This window comes from Loxodonta africana, chromosome 24 (assembly GCF_030014295.1).
Source record: "Loxodonta africana isolate mLoxAfr1 chromosome 24, mLoxAfr1.hap2, whole genome shotgun sequence".
Classification (NCBI taxonomy): Eukaryota; Metazoa; Chordata; class Mammalia; order Proboscidea; family Elephantidae; genus Loxodonta; species Loxodonta africana.
The window spans coordinates 48,761,845-48,775,292 of NC_087365.1; the positions used below are offsets into that span (position 1 = coordinate 48,761,845).

The 13,448-nt window shown below is 43.8% G+C and overlaps 1 long non-coding RNA gene across 2 annotated transcripts in view; it reads right to left on the reverse strand.

The window, feature by feature from the left end:
* LOC135228615 (uncharacterized) overlaps positions 1-13,448 on the reverse strand; it is an 83,053-nt gene that overhangs the window by 34,687 nt on the left and 34,918 nt on the right. Inside the window, exon 2 of one of the 2 annotated variants that reach the window (XR_010319304.1) lies at positions 4,385-4,439. This is a non-coding gene — a long non-coding RNA (uncharacterized LOC135228615). Of the gene's footprint in view, positions 1-4,280; positions 4,440-13,448 lie in introns of both variants that reach the window. The other variant, XR_010319303.1, reaches the window with a different exon arrangement.

The window sequence follows — 13,448 nt, forward strand, 5'->3', positions numbered from 1 at the left end:
CCCTGGGGGGAAAAGGAACCAGACTTTCCATCACAAAGCTTTGGGTAGCTTCTTGGCAAAGAGTAAGGGAAATATCTTTCATTCTTTCGCAATGACCCTGGCTGGAGTTGAGAAAATGAAGGACAGCTGATTTCTCAATCAGGTTATTCTGCATGTTATACTCATTAAACTTGGTACCTCTCCTTGCTCTATGGTCTCTAAAGCAGTCTGAGCACTGGAACAAGAAATATTTCCCAGCCAAACCCAGAGATTGGAACCCCAATGCCTTTAGGTGCCAGGCAGGGAGGGCAAACCTGTGAAGCAATAGGGAATAGTCCTGCCCGTGGGGAAGTGGAGAGTTCATGCCTCACCCTAATAAACAGAATCTAAGAAGCACTTACTAACGAAGATCAAAGACCACAGCCTTCACTATGGATTGCACCTCAACATAAAGAAAACAAAAATTCTCACAACTGGACCAATTAGCAACATCGTGATAAACAGAGAAAAGACTGAAGTTGTCAAGGATTTCATTCTACTTGGATCCACAATCAACACCCATGGAAGCAGGAGTCGAGAAATCAAAAGACACACTGCATTGGGTAAATCTGCTGCAAAGGACCTCTTTAAAGTGTTGAAGAGCAAAGATGTCACCTTGAAGGCTAAGGTGTGCCTGACCCAAGCCATGGTATTTTCGATCGCATCATATGCATATGAAAGCTGGACAATGAATAAGGAAGACCGAAGAATTGATGCCTTTGAATTGTGGTGTTGGCAAAGAATATTGAATATACCACTGAATGCCAGAAGAATGAATAAATCAGTCTTGGAAGAAGTACAACCAGAATGCTCCTTAGAAGCAAGGATGGCGAGACTGCGTCTTACATACCTTGGACATGTTGTCAGGAGTGATCAGTCCCTGGAGAAGGACATCATGCTTGGGAAAGTACAGGGTCAGCAGAAAAGAGGAAGACCCTCAACGAGGTGGACTGACACAGTGGCTGCAACAATGGGCTCAAGCATAACAACGATCGTAAGGATGGCTCAGGACCGGGCAGTGTCTCGTTCTGTTGTGCATAGGGTTGCTATGAATCAGAACCAACTCGAGGGCACCTAAAAACAACAACAATAAAGCTTGTGTACATGGCCCTGGAACCAGGGGGGCACACAAAACCACCAGGACCTGGTTTCTTTTTGTCCAGCTCAGCATGCTGTCCTCTGATTTGGCTTTATTCTCAGAGAAATGTGGGTGCCAAACACAACATCCTAACATTTTAAGAACCTCGGCAGAAAAAGCTTCTCTTCCTCAATTATTCTAGCAGAACTCCAGAAAAAGATTCTTATTGGCCTGCCTGGGGTCACATGGCCATTCCTGAACCAATCACTGTGGCTAAAGAGGTGTTGTGGTATGACTGGTCAGACTTGAATCATGTGACCATCCCTGAAGGTTTGAGGGGGTTAGTCCCACTTTAAGAGGCCCTGTGACACAGTGGTTAAGTACTTGGTTGCTAACTGAAAATTTGGCTGTTAGATCCCATCAGCTGCTCTGGGAAAACGATGGAGCAGTCTGATTCCACAAACGCCACAGTCTTGGAAATCCTATGGGGCAATTCTAGTCTGTCCTAGAGGGTTGCTGTGAGTCAGAATCAACTTCACCGCAACAGGTATGGTTTTGGTTTAGCCCCACTTTAACTATTTGGACTGAGAGTCAGGAATGGGAAGGATAGTTTTATCCCTTAGTTTGGACCGTCGCAGAAGCAGATGCTGAGACAAGGATATGAGGTACAAGTACATTATTTGGCAGACAATCTCAGGAAGCATTGGCAGGGGATTGAGGGAATGAAGGCAGGGAAGGCAAGGCAGCCAATACAGAGTACATTATCAAGCAAGTTACCACTGTGGGCAACTGGAGCATAATCCCATTGGGGAACTCTGGGATCCAGTGTAGACCACTACTTTAAAGCTATCCCATCTGAGGAGTGAGAGAGCTGAGGTATTTATTTACCAACTCCTCCCAGGAGTGTCAATTGCCTAGAACTTTCAGCATTTAAGAGCAAAGTAGGGCTTTGAACCGGTTTGAACTGGCTCAGTCATGACCCATGAAGGGAAACCAAAACTGAACTGAATTTTTACAATTTGGGTGACCCAGAAAAATAACCAGAATGGGAAAAATTATGGGTTGAAGCCTTGGGAGACTCAGAAGAGGCATCATGAGCCCTTTCAGGAGTCTGATGCATGAAATCTGATTATTGGCAGAACTGTGGAGAGTGACACACATTCAAAGTGGTGTGGTTGGCCACCATCTTTGAGCAGGACACTGTGGTTTCCAAATCTGTTCAAAATCCAAAGGGCAAGAGATTTGGTTGCTATGCAACATAGGCACTATCCTTGTTTTCTAAGAGGGAGATGAGGTTTCTAGCAGGGCTTTGACCTGTGATTTTTCTTGTTCCAGTTCACCCAAATTTTAAAAACTTGGGTCTGTTCTGGTTTCACCTCCTCAGCCATGACTGAACCTGGAAGAACTGGTGTGAAACCCTGGAGCAAAGTGGTCCCTGGTGGCCTGAGAAAGTGCTCAAATAGACGAAGGTTGGGCCAGCATGTATTGAAGGGTAAGGGCAATAGCCAGGGCATTGAAAGCACTTGCTACATTCTCCAAAGGCAAATTGGGGTGTTGCAATCAGAAAAAGGCACTGATGTTGGGCAGACCAAACAAACAGATGTCCATCTAAGAGGCTGACTGGTTAGCTAACTCAATCTCTGAGTCCACTAACCAAGTAGTGGCAAGGTAGCATTGACAGCCCTGAGTTGCGGTCTTGCTCAGCCATTTCTAGCTGTGTAATTTTGGACTAGACCCCTCCTCTCTCAAAGCTTTGTTTTCCTCATCTGTAAAATGGGGAAAATAACTCCCATCTGGCATGGGTATTATGAGGATTAAATGGACAAAGGGTGTCAAGCACCTGGTACACAATAGGAGCTCAATAAACTCACTGATTTTGGCTGACACTACCATTTACTCCCAATCCATTTTCATCTTCTTTGTGAGTAGTCAACCCCCCAAATTTAGCTGTATACATGGCCATCTGGAATGAAGACTACATTTCCCAGTCTACCTGGACACTAGGTGTGGCCATGTGACTATGGTCTGGCCAATGGGATGTAAGTAGAGATCACGTGTGTCATTTTCAGGATGCATCCTTAGAGACAGTGGTGAGCCTTCTTCCAGCTACTGGCAGAAATGTGAATGTGATGGCAGGAGCTCAAGCAGACATCTTGGGCTGTAAGGTGAACATTTTGTACTGAGAATGATGGAGGGGGAGGGGACCCATAGCGGTTTAAATAGTAGCAATGTTTCTACCAGTGTCACTTGGTTCAGAGTACCTATGAGATGGGTAACATGGATCTGATGGTTCTTCAATTGGTCTCAGTTTACCTGGGCCTCTTATGGTATGAGTCGCATATCTTTATTCAGTGTTACCCTAATGAAATCCATTGTTCATTTGGAGTTCAACTGGCTTTGATGTGTTCCAGTGTTGTCAGTGGGGGTAGGGAGACTATCAGTGTTCAGCCATACTGAGGTTCACTATGTGTAAATACTCTATTTTATCATGATTTCAGAATTTTTAAGGAGCATTTGACAATATGTAATATCCATTTTATGTACCACATTAAATGATATATTGGTTGTCTTGGTTATCTAGCGCTGCTATAACAGAAATACCACAAGTGGATGTCTTTAACAAAGAGAAATTTATTTTCTCACAGTCTAGTAGGTTAGAAGTCCAAATTCAGGGCGTCAGCTCTCAGGAAGGCTTTCTTTCTCTCTCAGCTCTGGAGGAACTTCCTTCTCATCAATCTTCCCCTGGACTAGGAGCTTCTCTACATGGGAACCCCGGGTCCAAAGGACAAACTCTGCTCCTGGCATTGCTTTCTTGGTGGTATGAGTGTCCCCTGTGTCTCTGCTCACTTCTTTTATATCTCAGAAAAAATTGGCTTAAGACACATTCCAACCTTGTAGATTGAGTCCTGCCTCATTAACATAACTGCTGCCTATCCCACCTCATTAACATCATACAGGTAGGATTTACAACATATAGGAAAATCACATCAGATGACAAAATGGTGGACTATCACACAATACTGGGAATCATGGCCTAGCCAAATTGATACACATATTTTGGGGGGACAAAATTCAATTCATGACATTAGTTAAGATACAGGCTTGGCTCCTGTATTAAAGATCCCTCCCCCCCCCAAAAAAAAAAAACTACAGCTTAAATAAGGTATGAGTTCACATCTCTTACATAAAAGTCTGAGTTAAGCAATCCAGGACTAAGGTGGCTTCACCATGTCAGGGACCCAGGCTCCTTCTAGGTAGTTGCTCTGCTATCTTTAACACAAGGCTTACATTTTTGGGTTCAAAATGGCTGCTCCAGCTTCCATCATCATGTCCACATTCCAGCCTGCAGGAGAGAAATGAAGGGGATGAACTGTTGCTTTAAGGAAATGGCATGGAAGCTGTGCTTGTCACTTTTGCTCACATCCCATTGGCCAAGATATAATCAGAGGGCCATACCGAGCTACAAGCAGTGCTGGGGAATGTAGTCTTTGGCTGCCTGGTGAAATTTCAGGGATTCTGTTATTAAAAGAAGGGGAAGAACCATATGTCTTCTCCTCGCAAGGCCTAGTGTTTATATTTCAGAAGGAAAGCTTTCCCAATGGACTTCTGCTTACAACTCATTGGCCTGAGCTATGCCTCATGCCTCCAGTGGCCACAAGCATTCAGCTAGTAGAGAAAGGCAAGAGGAAGGGGGATTGAGAATGGGCATTTGAGTAGGGTGACCAACCATCAATTTGTCTGGGACTAAGGGGGTTGTGGGGATAAGACTTTCAGTACTAAAACTAGGAAAGTCCTAGGTTAACTAGGATAAGTTGATCACTCTAATTTTGAGCCAACCTACAGGATCTGCCCCCACACCTCACGTGGACTTGAGAACCTAACTCCAGTTCAAGAACTCTCTCCACTGTATTATTGCCTTCTCTTCCTAACAATCTTCTCTTGCTCTTCATCACTTCCTCTTTGGCTAAGAGGCAGCAGTGTAAGTCTGCTTTCCTCACTGTTGGATCTTCCTGGCCCTCAACTGTGCTCTGACTCCTGGAACCCCAGTGGTGCCAGAACCTCTGTCCAGCTCCCAGACCCCTCATACCCTGCCATTTTGTTTCCTGATCATCTTAGCCCCTGGGAGTCCAAGGCTTACAGAGCTGGAAATGGAAGATCAGAGGAGAGAAGGCACATTCTGGTGAAACAGATGCCCAGGCCCCATCCCAGAAGCAGTCGGGACTCAAATTTCCAGCCCAGGGCTCCTTACTCTGCACCCCTCAAAATCCTTGGTGCATGTCATTCAGCTGATAGGACACTTTTCCAGAGCTGAGATGAGCTCCTTTTAAGATGTCCCTGTGGTCAGCAGAGAACACAGCACATAGTGGGACCTCAAGAAACACTCTGTGAATACCCATAAGGCACTGCTCTGGCCCCCAAATAATCTCAGAAACCACGCAACCTGTCCATACAGAGTTCTTCTTTTTTTCCTGCCAACTCTGTTCTGTCCCCACCCCCTGACGGCTCCAAGAATGACTGGGGGTGGCTTTTGACCCCAATAACAACAATATTCTTTGATACAGACCAAGGCTTCTCAACCTCTGCACTATTGACATTTGAGGCCAGATGATTCTCTGTTGCGGGGGGCTGTTCTGTGCACTGTAGGATGTTTAGCAGCATCCCTGGCTTCTCCCTTCTAGAAGCCAGAAGTGCTTCCCCGCCGCCCTGCCCCCTGCCCAGTTGTGAGGACCAAAAATCTCTCTAGACTTTGCCAAATGTCCCCTGGGGTGCACAACTGCCCCTGGTTGAGAACCACTGGTATGGACAGTTGATATTTTCTTAATCTTATATAAAACACAGCAACTTAATCTTATATAAACGTAGCCACTTTCAACAATCTGTGTAAAAACCTCAAGCTCACCATACAAACGCATTTGGGAGCAAAGGCGGTCCCGGCACCCCTGCTACCCAGTCGACGCCCCCCAGTGGGTCACCTATGGAGATTCTGGCACCACTGCCACTCTCACATCCCCCTCTCATGTAGAACAATGGCGCTCTCTCTGGCTCTCCTACCTTGTCCATGCCCGGCACTTAACTCTGTTTTTCTGGACTGGGAAAGGCCTTTATGTCGTGGGCAACTTTGTTTGTGCTACGTCAGTAGAAAATGCTCCTTGGCCTCTACCCTTCTTGAGTCCATGGTACATTAATACATTTAACCTAGAGCTTCTTAACCTCAGAATTATTGACATTTTGGTCCAGATAATTCTTTGTTGGGGTGGGGGGATGGGGGTGGAGGGGGCTGTCTTGTGCACTGTTGGATGTTTAGCCACATCCCTGGCTTCTACCCACTAGATGCCAGTAGCTCCTCCCACCCTAAACTGTGACAACCAAAAATAACCCCAGAAGTCCCCGGGAGGGTAAAATCACCCCATTGAGAACATTGTTAACTGGTACTACAAACCACTGAGGTTGGTAATAGTATTACTATCATTTTACAGGTGAGGAAACTGAGGTCTAAGGAAGGAAAATGACTTGACCACGGGGGTAGAATTTAACTCCTAAACTAGTGATTCCCCAGTTCGCCAGCTGATAAGAATCCATTGGGGCCCTTGTTAATAGATGCCCAGGCCCCGTCCTGGGTACTCTGCATGAGAACCTTCAGGAAAGGGGCCAGAGATTCTGTATTTCCTACAAGTGGGCCTTCCAGAATGATCAGCAATTCCCAATATTTCACAAACAACATCCTCTGTCTTGTAGCTTTTCTCCTCAACACACCCCCAGGGTTTTGAAATTATCTTGTTTCTTGAACAAAATCTGTGTTTAACATAACAATTTACACATTTTCCTAACAGGGATTAGATGGATTAGCACAGCAAGTTAATGATTGTCATTCACTGAATGCCCACGAAAAGAAATTGTCCTCAAATTGGGAATTGAGCAAACTGTGTTTGTCTAAGAAATATTACTCTAACTCCTGCTGTATGGTTGGTCCTTCAGATGTGTTCTTTCTGAATTTCACAAACATTGGAAGGTAAGAACCATTATCCTCATTTTGGAGAAAAAACCAAGGCACAAAGAGATTAAATGATTTGCCCATAGCCACACAGAAAGGGAGAAGGATGTCACCTTCTCCTTAAATCCATCATTGGCAAGAGGAATGAAGTTGTCGTCATTCACTTAGGCTAAATAAGATTTACATGCTCATGTGTTCACATGTGTGTTCACACATACATACAAATACACATGTATGCACTTGGGCACAAAAACTTGTCAGCTGGGGAGGAACTCAGCCTCCCATTAGATACGTGGTTGTCAATGCCCCCCAAATCAGAGTCTGTTAACAAGAAAGAATGGGCAGGATGGCCATTGGATAGGCAGCCACCAGTGTTGGCCACATGTTGTTAGGTGCCATCGAGTCAATTTTCAACCCACAGCAACTCCATGTGACAAAGAAGGACTGCCCCCATAGGGTTTTTTAGGCTGTAATCTTTATAAGAGCAGCTCTTTCTTCCACAGAGTGGCTGGGTAGGTTAGAACAGCCAACCTTTCAGTTAGCAGTCAAGCACTTAACCGTTGCATCACTAGGATTCCTTGTCTGCAACATACTTTACCTCATTTTACAGATGGGAAAACTGAGGTCTAGACAAGAGAAGGGCCTGTCCGAGCCCCCCTGCCCCCCTGAAGCAAGCTCACTGGCAGGTCTAGGCCTTGAACCCACTCTCTGGACCAGCAGCTTCTCCATGCCGCCTTTTACAACTAAGGTTTGAGTGTCTGCTGGGGTTGGTTCTGAGGGAACAGCAACCAGCTGCCAATCACACAGGAGACCTCCTGCAAACCACTCCCAGGGGATTCTACCCAGAATCCACCCACTTGAGTAAAAAGAGTGACTCTTTCTGGTCACTAAAAATCTCACTGTGCATGCTGAACCCCGTGAGTCATTCTCTGAGGCTCCAAGGGAGACGGCCTCCCAGATATGAGCCTATCCCAGAAAGAAATAAAATGTTGGCCCAAAGCCCAGACTTTCAGGGAAACCAGCCGGCCCACTCAGGGGTCACCTTGAGCCAAGGTCTCCTGGATGGAACTCTTTTATCATTCAATCATTCATTCATCAACTATTTATTCATTGGTTCAACAAATACTTATTGGGAAAGGCAAGGTAACTCTCATTTTTAACTGTGTACTTCTGAATTGTTCGCATTCATTATTACAATGAGCACATGCTGCTTTTGTTTGCTTTGTTAAGCTTTGTTCCTAATTTTGAATAGCATAAGTGATACACATATACATTCTTCTTGTAACTACCATGATGTGAGGTAGATGAGCGAATTGTATCATTTCAGACATTTTTTTGTGCATTTACATATAGGCCCATAGAAGTTTTAGAATCAGTTTGTGTGCTTGCATAAATGCTATAATGAATTTCTTTTTGACTTTTTAAAAAGAAATTAAAATTGAATTTATTGAGGTCCTATTATACGTGCCAGGAGCCCTCGTAGCACAGTGGTTAAGAGCTCAGCTGCTAATCCAAAGTTTAATAGTTCAAATCCATCAGTCTCTTCTTGGAAACCCTGTGGAGCAGTTCTACTCTGTCCTATACTCTTGCTATGAGTCGGAATTGATTCGACAGGAATGGGTTGGTATTATACGCCAAGCACCTCTAAAATAAGGTGTGAGGTATGTGGCATACACTATATTCCTGGGGGATAGGAAGACACCAATAAACAGGGAGAACTGCTCCTTGAATCTAACGGGGGATACAACCAAATTATTATAATACAATGTAATAAGTGCATCAATAAAGGAGAAAAAGGGCTGTATGAGAGCTCAAAAGGGCATTCAACACAGGCCAGGTTATAGGTGGGGTCAAGGAGTATATTAGTCAGGACTAGTTAGGTTGTAAGTGACAGAGTATCAAGCAAATTAGTGAAGGAAATAAAAAGGGAGAGGGTGGTTTACTGGATTATGTATTGAGAAATTCAGAGGTACAACTGTCTTCCCTATAAAATCCTGTTGCTGTTGAGATGATTCTGACTCATATCGACCCTACAGGACAGAGAAGAACTGCCCCGTAGAGATTCCGAGGCTGTAATCTTTACAGGAGCAGACGGCCACTTCTCTCTCCTGCAGAGCGGTTGGTGGGCTTAAACTGCCGACCTTTCAGTTTGTAGCTGAGTGCTTAACCACTGTGCCACCAGGGCTCCTCAACTGCCTTCAGGCATGGCTAAATCCAGGGGCTTAAACAAAGTAAAAAAAAAAAAAAAATACATATATATTTTTTATATGTATGTCTTTTTTATATATACATATGTCTCATAATATCTATGGCTCTTCTCTGTGTCTTTCTCTGTATCTTTTTCAGCTCTTCTTTCCTCTGTGCTGGATTCACTCTCAGACAAGCTTTCTCCACACAGTGATAAAGATGGCCAGCAGCAACTCCAGGCTTGCTCTATTTTTATAACCTGCACTTCCAATGGGAAGGGAGTTTCTCTTTCCCAACCATTTCAACAAAAAATTCCAGGAATGAGTTTCATTGGCCTGGATGGCATCACATGTCCATCTAGGAACCAGTCACCTTGGCCAAGGTGATGGGATATGCTGACTGAATTGTCTCATCCATGAAGCCAGAGGTCCACACGTGAACTCAACAGATTAGAAAGGGGAGGGGTGGTTCCCCAAAGGAAAACTGAGGTGCTGTTTTCCGAACCAGAGTAAATCAATTTCACACAGATAAGACACAAGATTCCCACTACAGTAAGCTTTCTGGAGAAGCTGACCTCTAAGGTGAAAACTCAAGAATAAACTAGACTTCACAGGTGACAGGGAGGAAAGAAGCAGAAAGGGTGTTACCCGCAGAGGGAATAGCATGTACAAAGATCAGGAGGGCGTGGCTTGTTCCAGAAAATGCAAGAGATTCAGTGGGACTAACTGATACTGTAACAGGAGAGAGGAAGTGATGAGGTCAGAGAGGCAGGAATCTGACCTTAGAGAATTGTAATTTTATCCAGCCCCCTCCCACTCTTCCACCCACCCTCACCCCCTCCCCCAGGACCATGACTCAGTCATGGGGTTTTCATACTCTCTGGCCTCCAGCTTGGCACCGTTTCAGTATCTCAGCAAGCATGTCATGCATTGTCAGATCCTGTCATCCCATTTCTCCACGGTGTGGGTTTCTGATGTCAGGTCACGGATTGGACCACAAATCTTCTAGAGTTTCGCAAGTGAAAGGAAACCTAACTTGAAAATTAAGGGAGCATTAACAAAAATCATACAAGTGGGTGCATAGTGCAGGAGGTGTTCAGGTGAGTTTTGCTCAGTTGGAAAGAAGGGAACTACATATAATTAGGTCTGTTTATTGTTGGTGGTGGTAGGGTGCCATCAAGACGATTTTCGACTCATAGTGACCCCATGTGACAAACTAGAACTGCCCCATAGGGTTTATTCTCTCACAATTTAGGAGGCTAGAAGTCTGAATTCAAGGCACCAGCTCCAGGAGAAGACTTTCCCTGTCGGCTCTGGAGGAAAGTGCTTGTCATCAATCTTCCCCTGGTCTAGGAACTTCTCAGCGCAGGGACCCCAGGTCCAAAGGACGTGCTTTGCTCCAGGCACTTCATTCTTGGTGGCATGAAGTCCCCCTGTCTCTCTGCTTGCTTCTTTTATATCTCAAAAGAGACTGACTCAAGATACAATCTAATCTTGTAGATTGAGTCCTGCCTCATTAACATAACTGCTTCTAATCCTGCCTCATTAACATCATAGAGATAGAATTTACAACACAAAGAAAATCACATCAGATAACAAAATGGTAGACAATCACATAATACTAGGAGTCATGGCCCACCAGGCCTACCATGGCCTACCATGTCAACCCAGGCTGACACACATTTTTGGGGGACACAATTCAATTCATAATAGTCCAGAATAGGCAAATCCATAAAAACAGAATAGATTAGTGGCTGCCTAGGACTGGGAGATTTGAAGGAAAATGAGAAGTGACTGGTAATGAGTACAGGGTTTCTTTTTAGGTGATGAAAAATGTTCTAGAACTGATTGTGGCAATGGTCATACAACTCAATATACTAAACGCCACTGAATTGTACACTTTAAAAGGGTGAATCATATGGTATGTGATTTATATCTCAATCAAGCTGTTAAAGCAAAAGTTAAAAAGGGGGTGGGCTGTGACCATGACCTAAACCATTACCGATGTTTAAACACCTACTGCTGCTATGTACCCAACTAGGCTGAGCCAACAGTGGGGAAAGGGGACCAGAATATATGTAAGCTTACATAATGGAAAAATGAGGGGCATTTCAGGCATGGCTGGATCTAAGCACTCGAGCAATGTCAGCAGAACTTTGTCTTGCTCTCTCAGCTCAGACTTGTCGAGTTCAAGTTGCCTTCCTTCTCAGGCAAGGGACAATGATGACCTCGGCAGCTCCAGGCTGCTGAACTTTCACCATCGTGGCCCCAGTTGAAAGGAAGTACCTTTTTCCTCACAGTTTTGGTCTGAGGGAAGGTTCTCATTGACCTGACTTGAATCACCTTCGAATTAATCACCACAGCAGGGACATTTGGTGCTCTGACGGGCCAGGACTGGGTGACATGCCCCACCCGGGAGCCAGGGTGTGTAGTCAGCTCCACCCAAACCAAATGATCTGAAAGTGGGGGAGGGTGGTTCCCCAAAGGAAAATTGGGATTCTGGGCAAGCCTGAGCTACAGGGGCCCAGAGTACTGGTTAGAAAGAGGGGGCTTGGAGCCCATTGCCCAGATTTGCATCCTGCTCCTTCTTTTTTTTTAATGTGATAAAAATATATACAACATAAAATTTGCCATTTTAAGTGTCTAATTTAGTGGCATTAATTATATTCACAATGTTATGCAATCATCGTCATCTACTTCCAACACTCGTTCATCATCTCAAAGAGAAACTCTGTACCCATTAAACAATAACTCCCCATTAATCCCTCTCCCCAGCCCCTGGTAACCACTAATCTACTTTCTATTTCTATGCATTGGCCGATTCTAGATATCTCACATAAGGAGGATCATACAGTATTTGTCCATTTCTGTCTGTTTTATTTCCCTTCGCACAGTGTATGTCCTGCTTCCACCTTCCAGCTCTGTGAGTTTGGTAAGTTATATAACCTCTCTGTGTCTCAGTGTCTTCATCTATAAAATGGAAATAATAATAGTACCTCCCTCATAAGGTTGTTCTAAAGCTTAAATGAGGTTAATTCAGTATGGTTGCTAGCACACAGCAAACATTTACTATCTCGGCTAATATTATCACACATGTACTATACAGAGACAAGGGCCAACTGTTAAGTGCTCAGCTGCTAACCGAAAGGTTGGCAGTTTGAGCACACCCAGCAGCTCTGCAGGAGAGAGATCTGTGATCTACTCCCGTAAAGATTACAGCCAAGAAACCCCATGGCAAATTCATAAAACCAAACCAAACTTACAGTAAATATTAAAAGGAGTCCTTCGGTTAGAGAACCAACAACATAAGACAACAGCCAGAGTCTAGGACACAGGACACCATCAGCCAGAAACCAACCTAGATAGAGAACTCTCCATAATAAAACAAAGCTAAAAGACTTAAAACAGGGAAACAGGGATGTCAATCTGTAAATGACGACAACGTCGAAACAATAAAAGGGGGAATAAACGGTGTAGGTGTAGAACTTTCAAATGGAAAGGAAGTCAAGGCAATATCAAGTAATAAAAGACTGGTTCAAACTTAGCAAGAAATGGATAAATTTCAAGGTAACTACAAAGCAAGTTAACACACCTGCTCATCAAAAAAAAAGAAGAAAAACATAAAGACTCAGTAAACACAAAATCTATAATAACAGAAGAAAAAATCCACAAACAAAAGGAATGGAGCACAGGAAAGCAAGAGGAACAAAGAAAACGTCAGCACCATAAAAAAAAAAAAAAAGGCACAACAATATGACAGCAATAAATTCATACCTATTGATAATCACACTGAACAATAATCATGCTACATGTAAATGGCTTAAATGTATCCATAAAGAGACAGAGAGTGGCAGAATGGATTAAAAAAATGACCCGTCAATATGCTGTCTTCAAGAGACCTTAGACACAAAGACATAAATATACTAAAAATCAAAGGATGGAGAAAATATCTATCAAGCAAACAGTAACCAAAAGAGAACATGAGTAACCAAACAGTAACCAAAAGATAGCACTAATCTCATAAAATAGACTTTAAGACAAAATCTACCATAAAAGACAAGAAAGGACATTACATAATGATTAAAGGGACAATTCACCAAGAAGACATAACCTTAATAAATATCTACATACGCAACGACAGGGCTCCAAAATACATAAAACTAACTCTAACAGC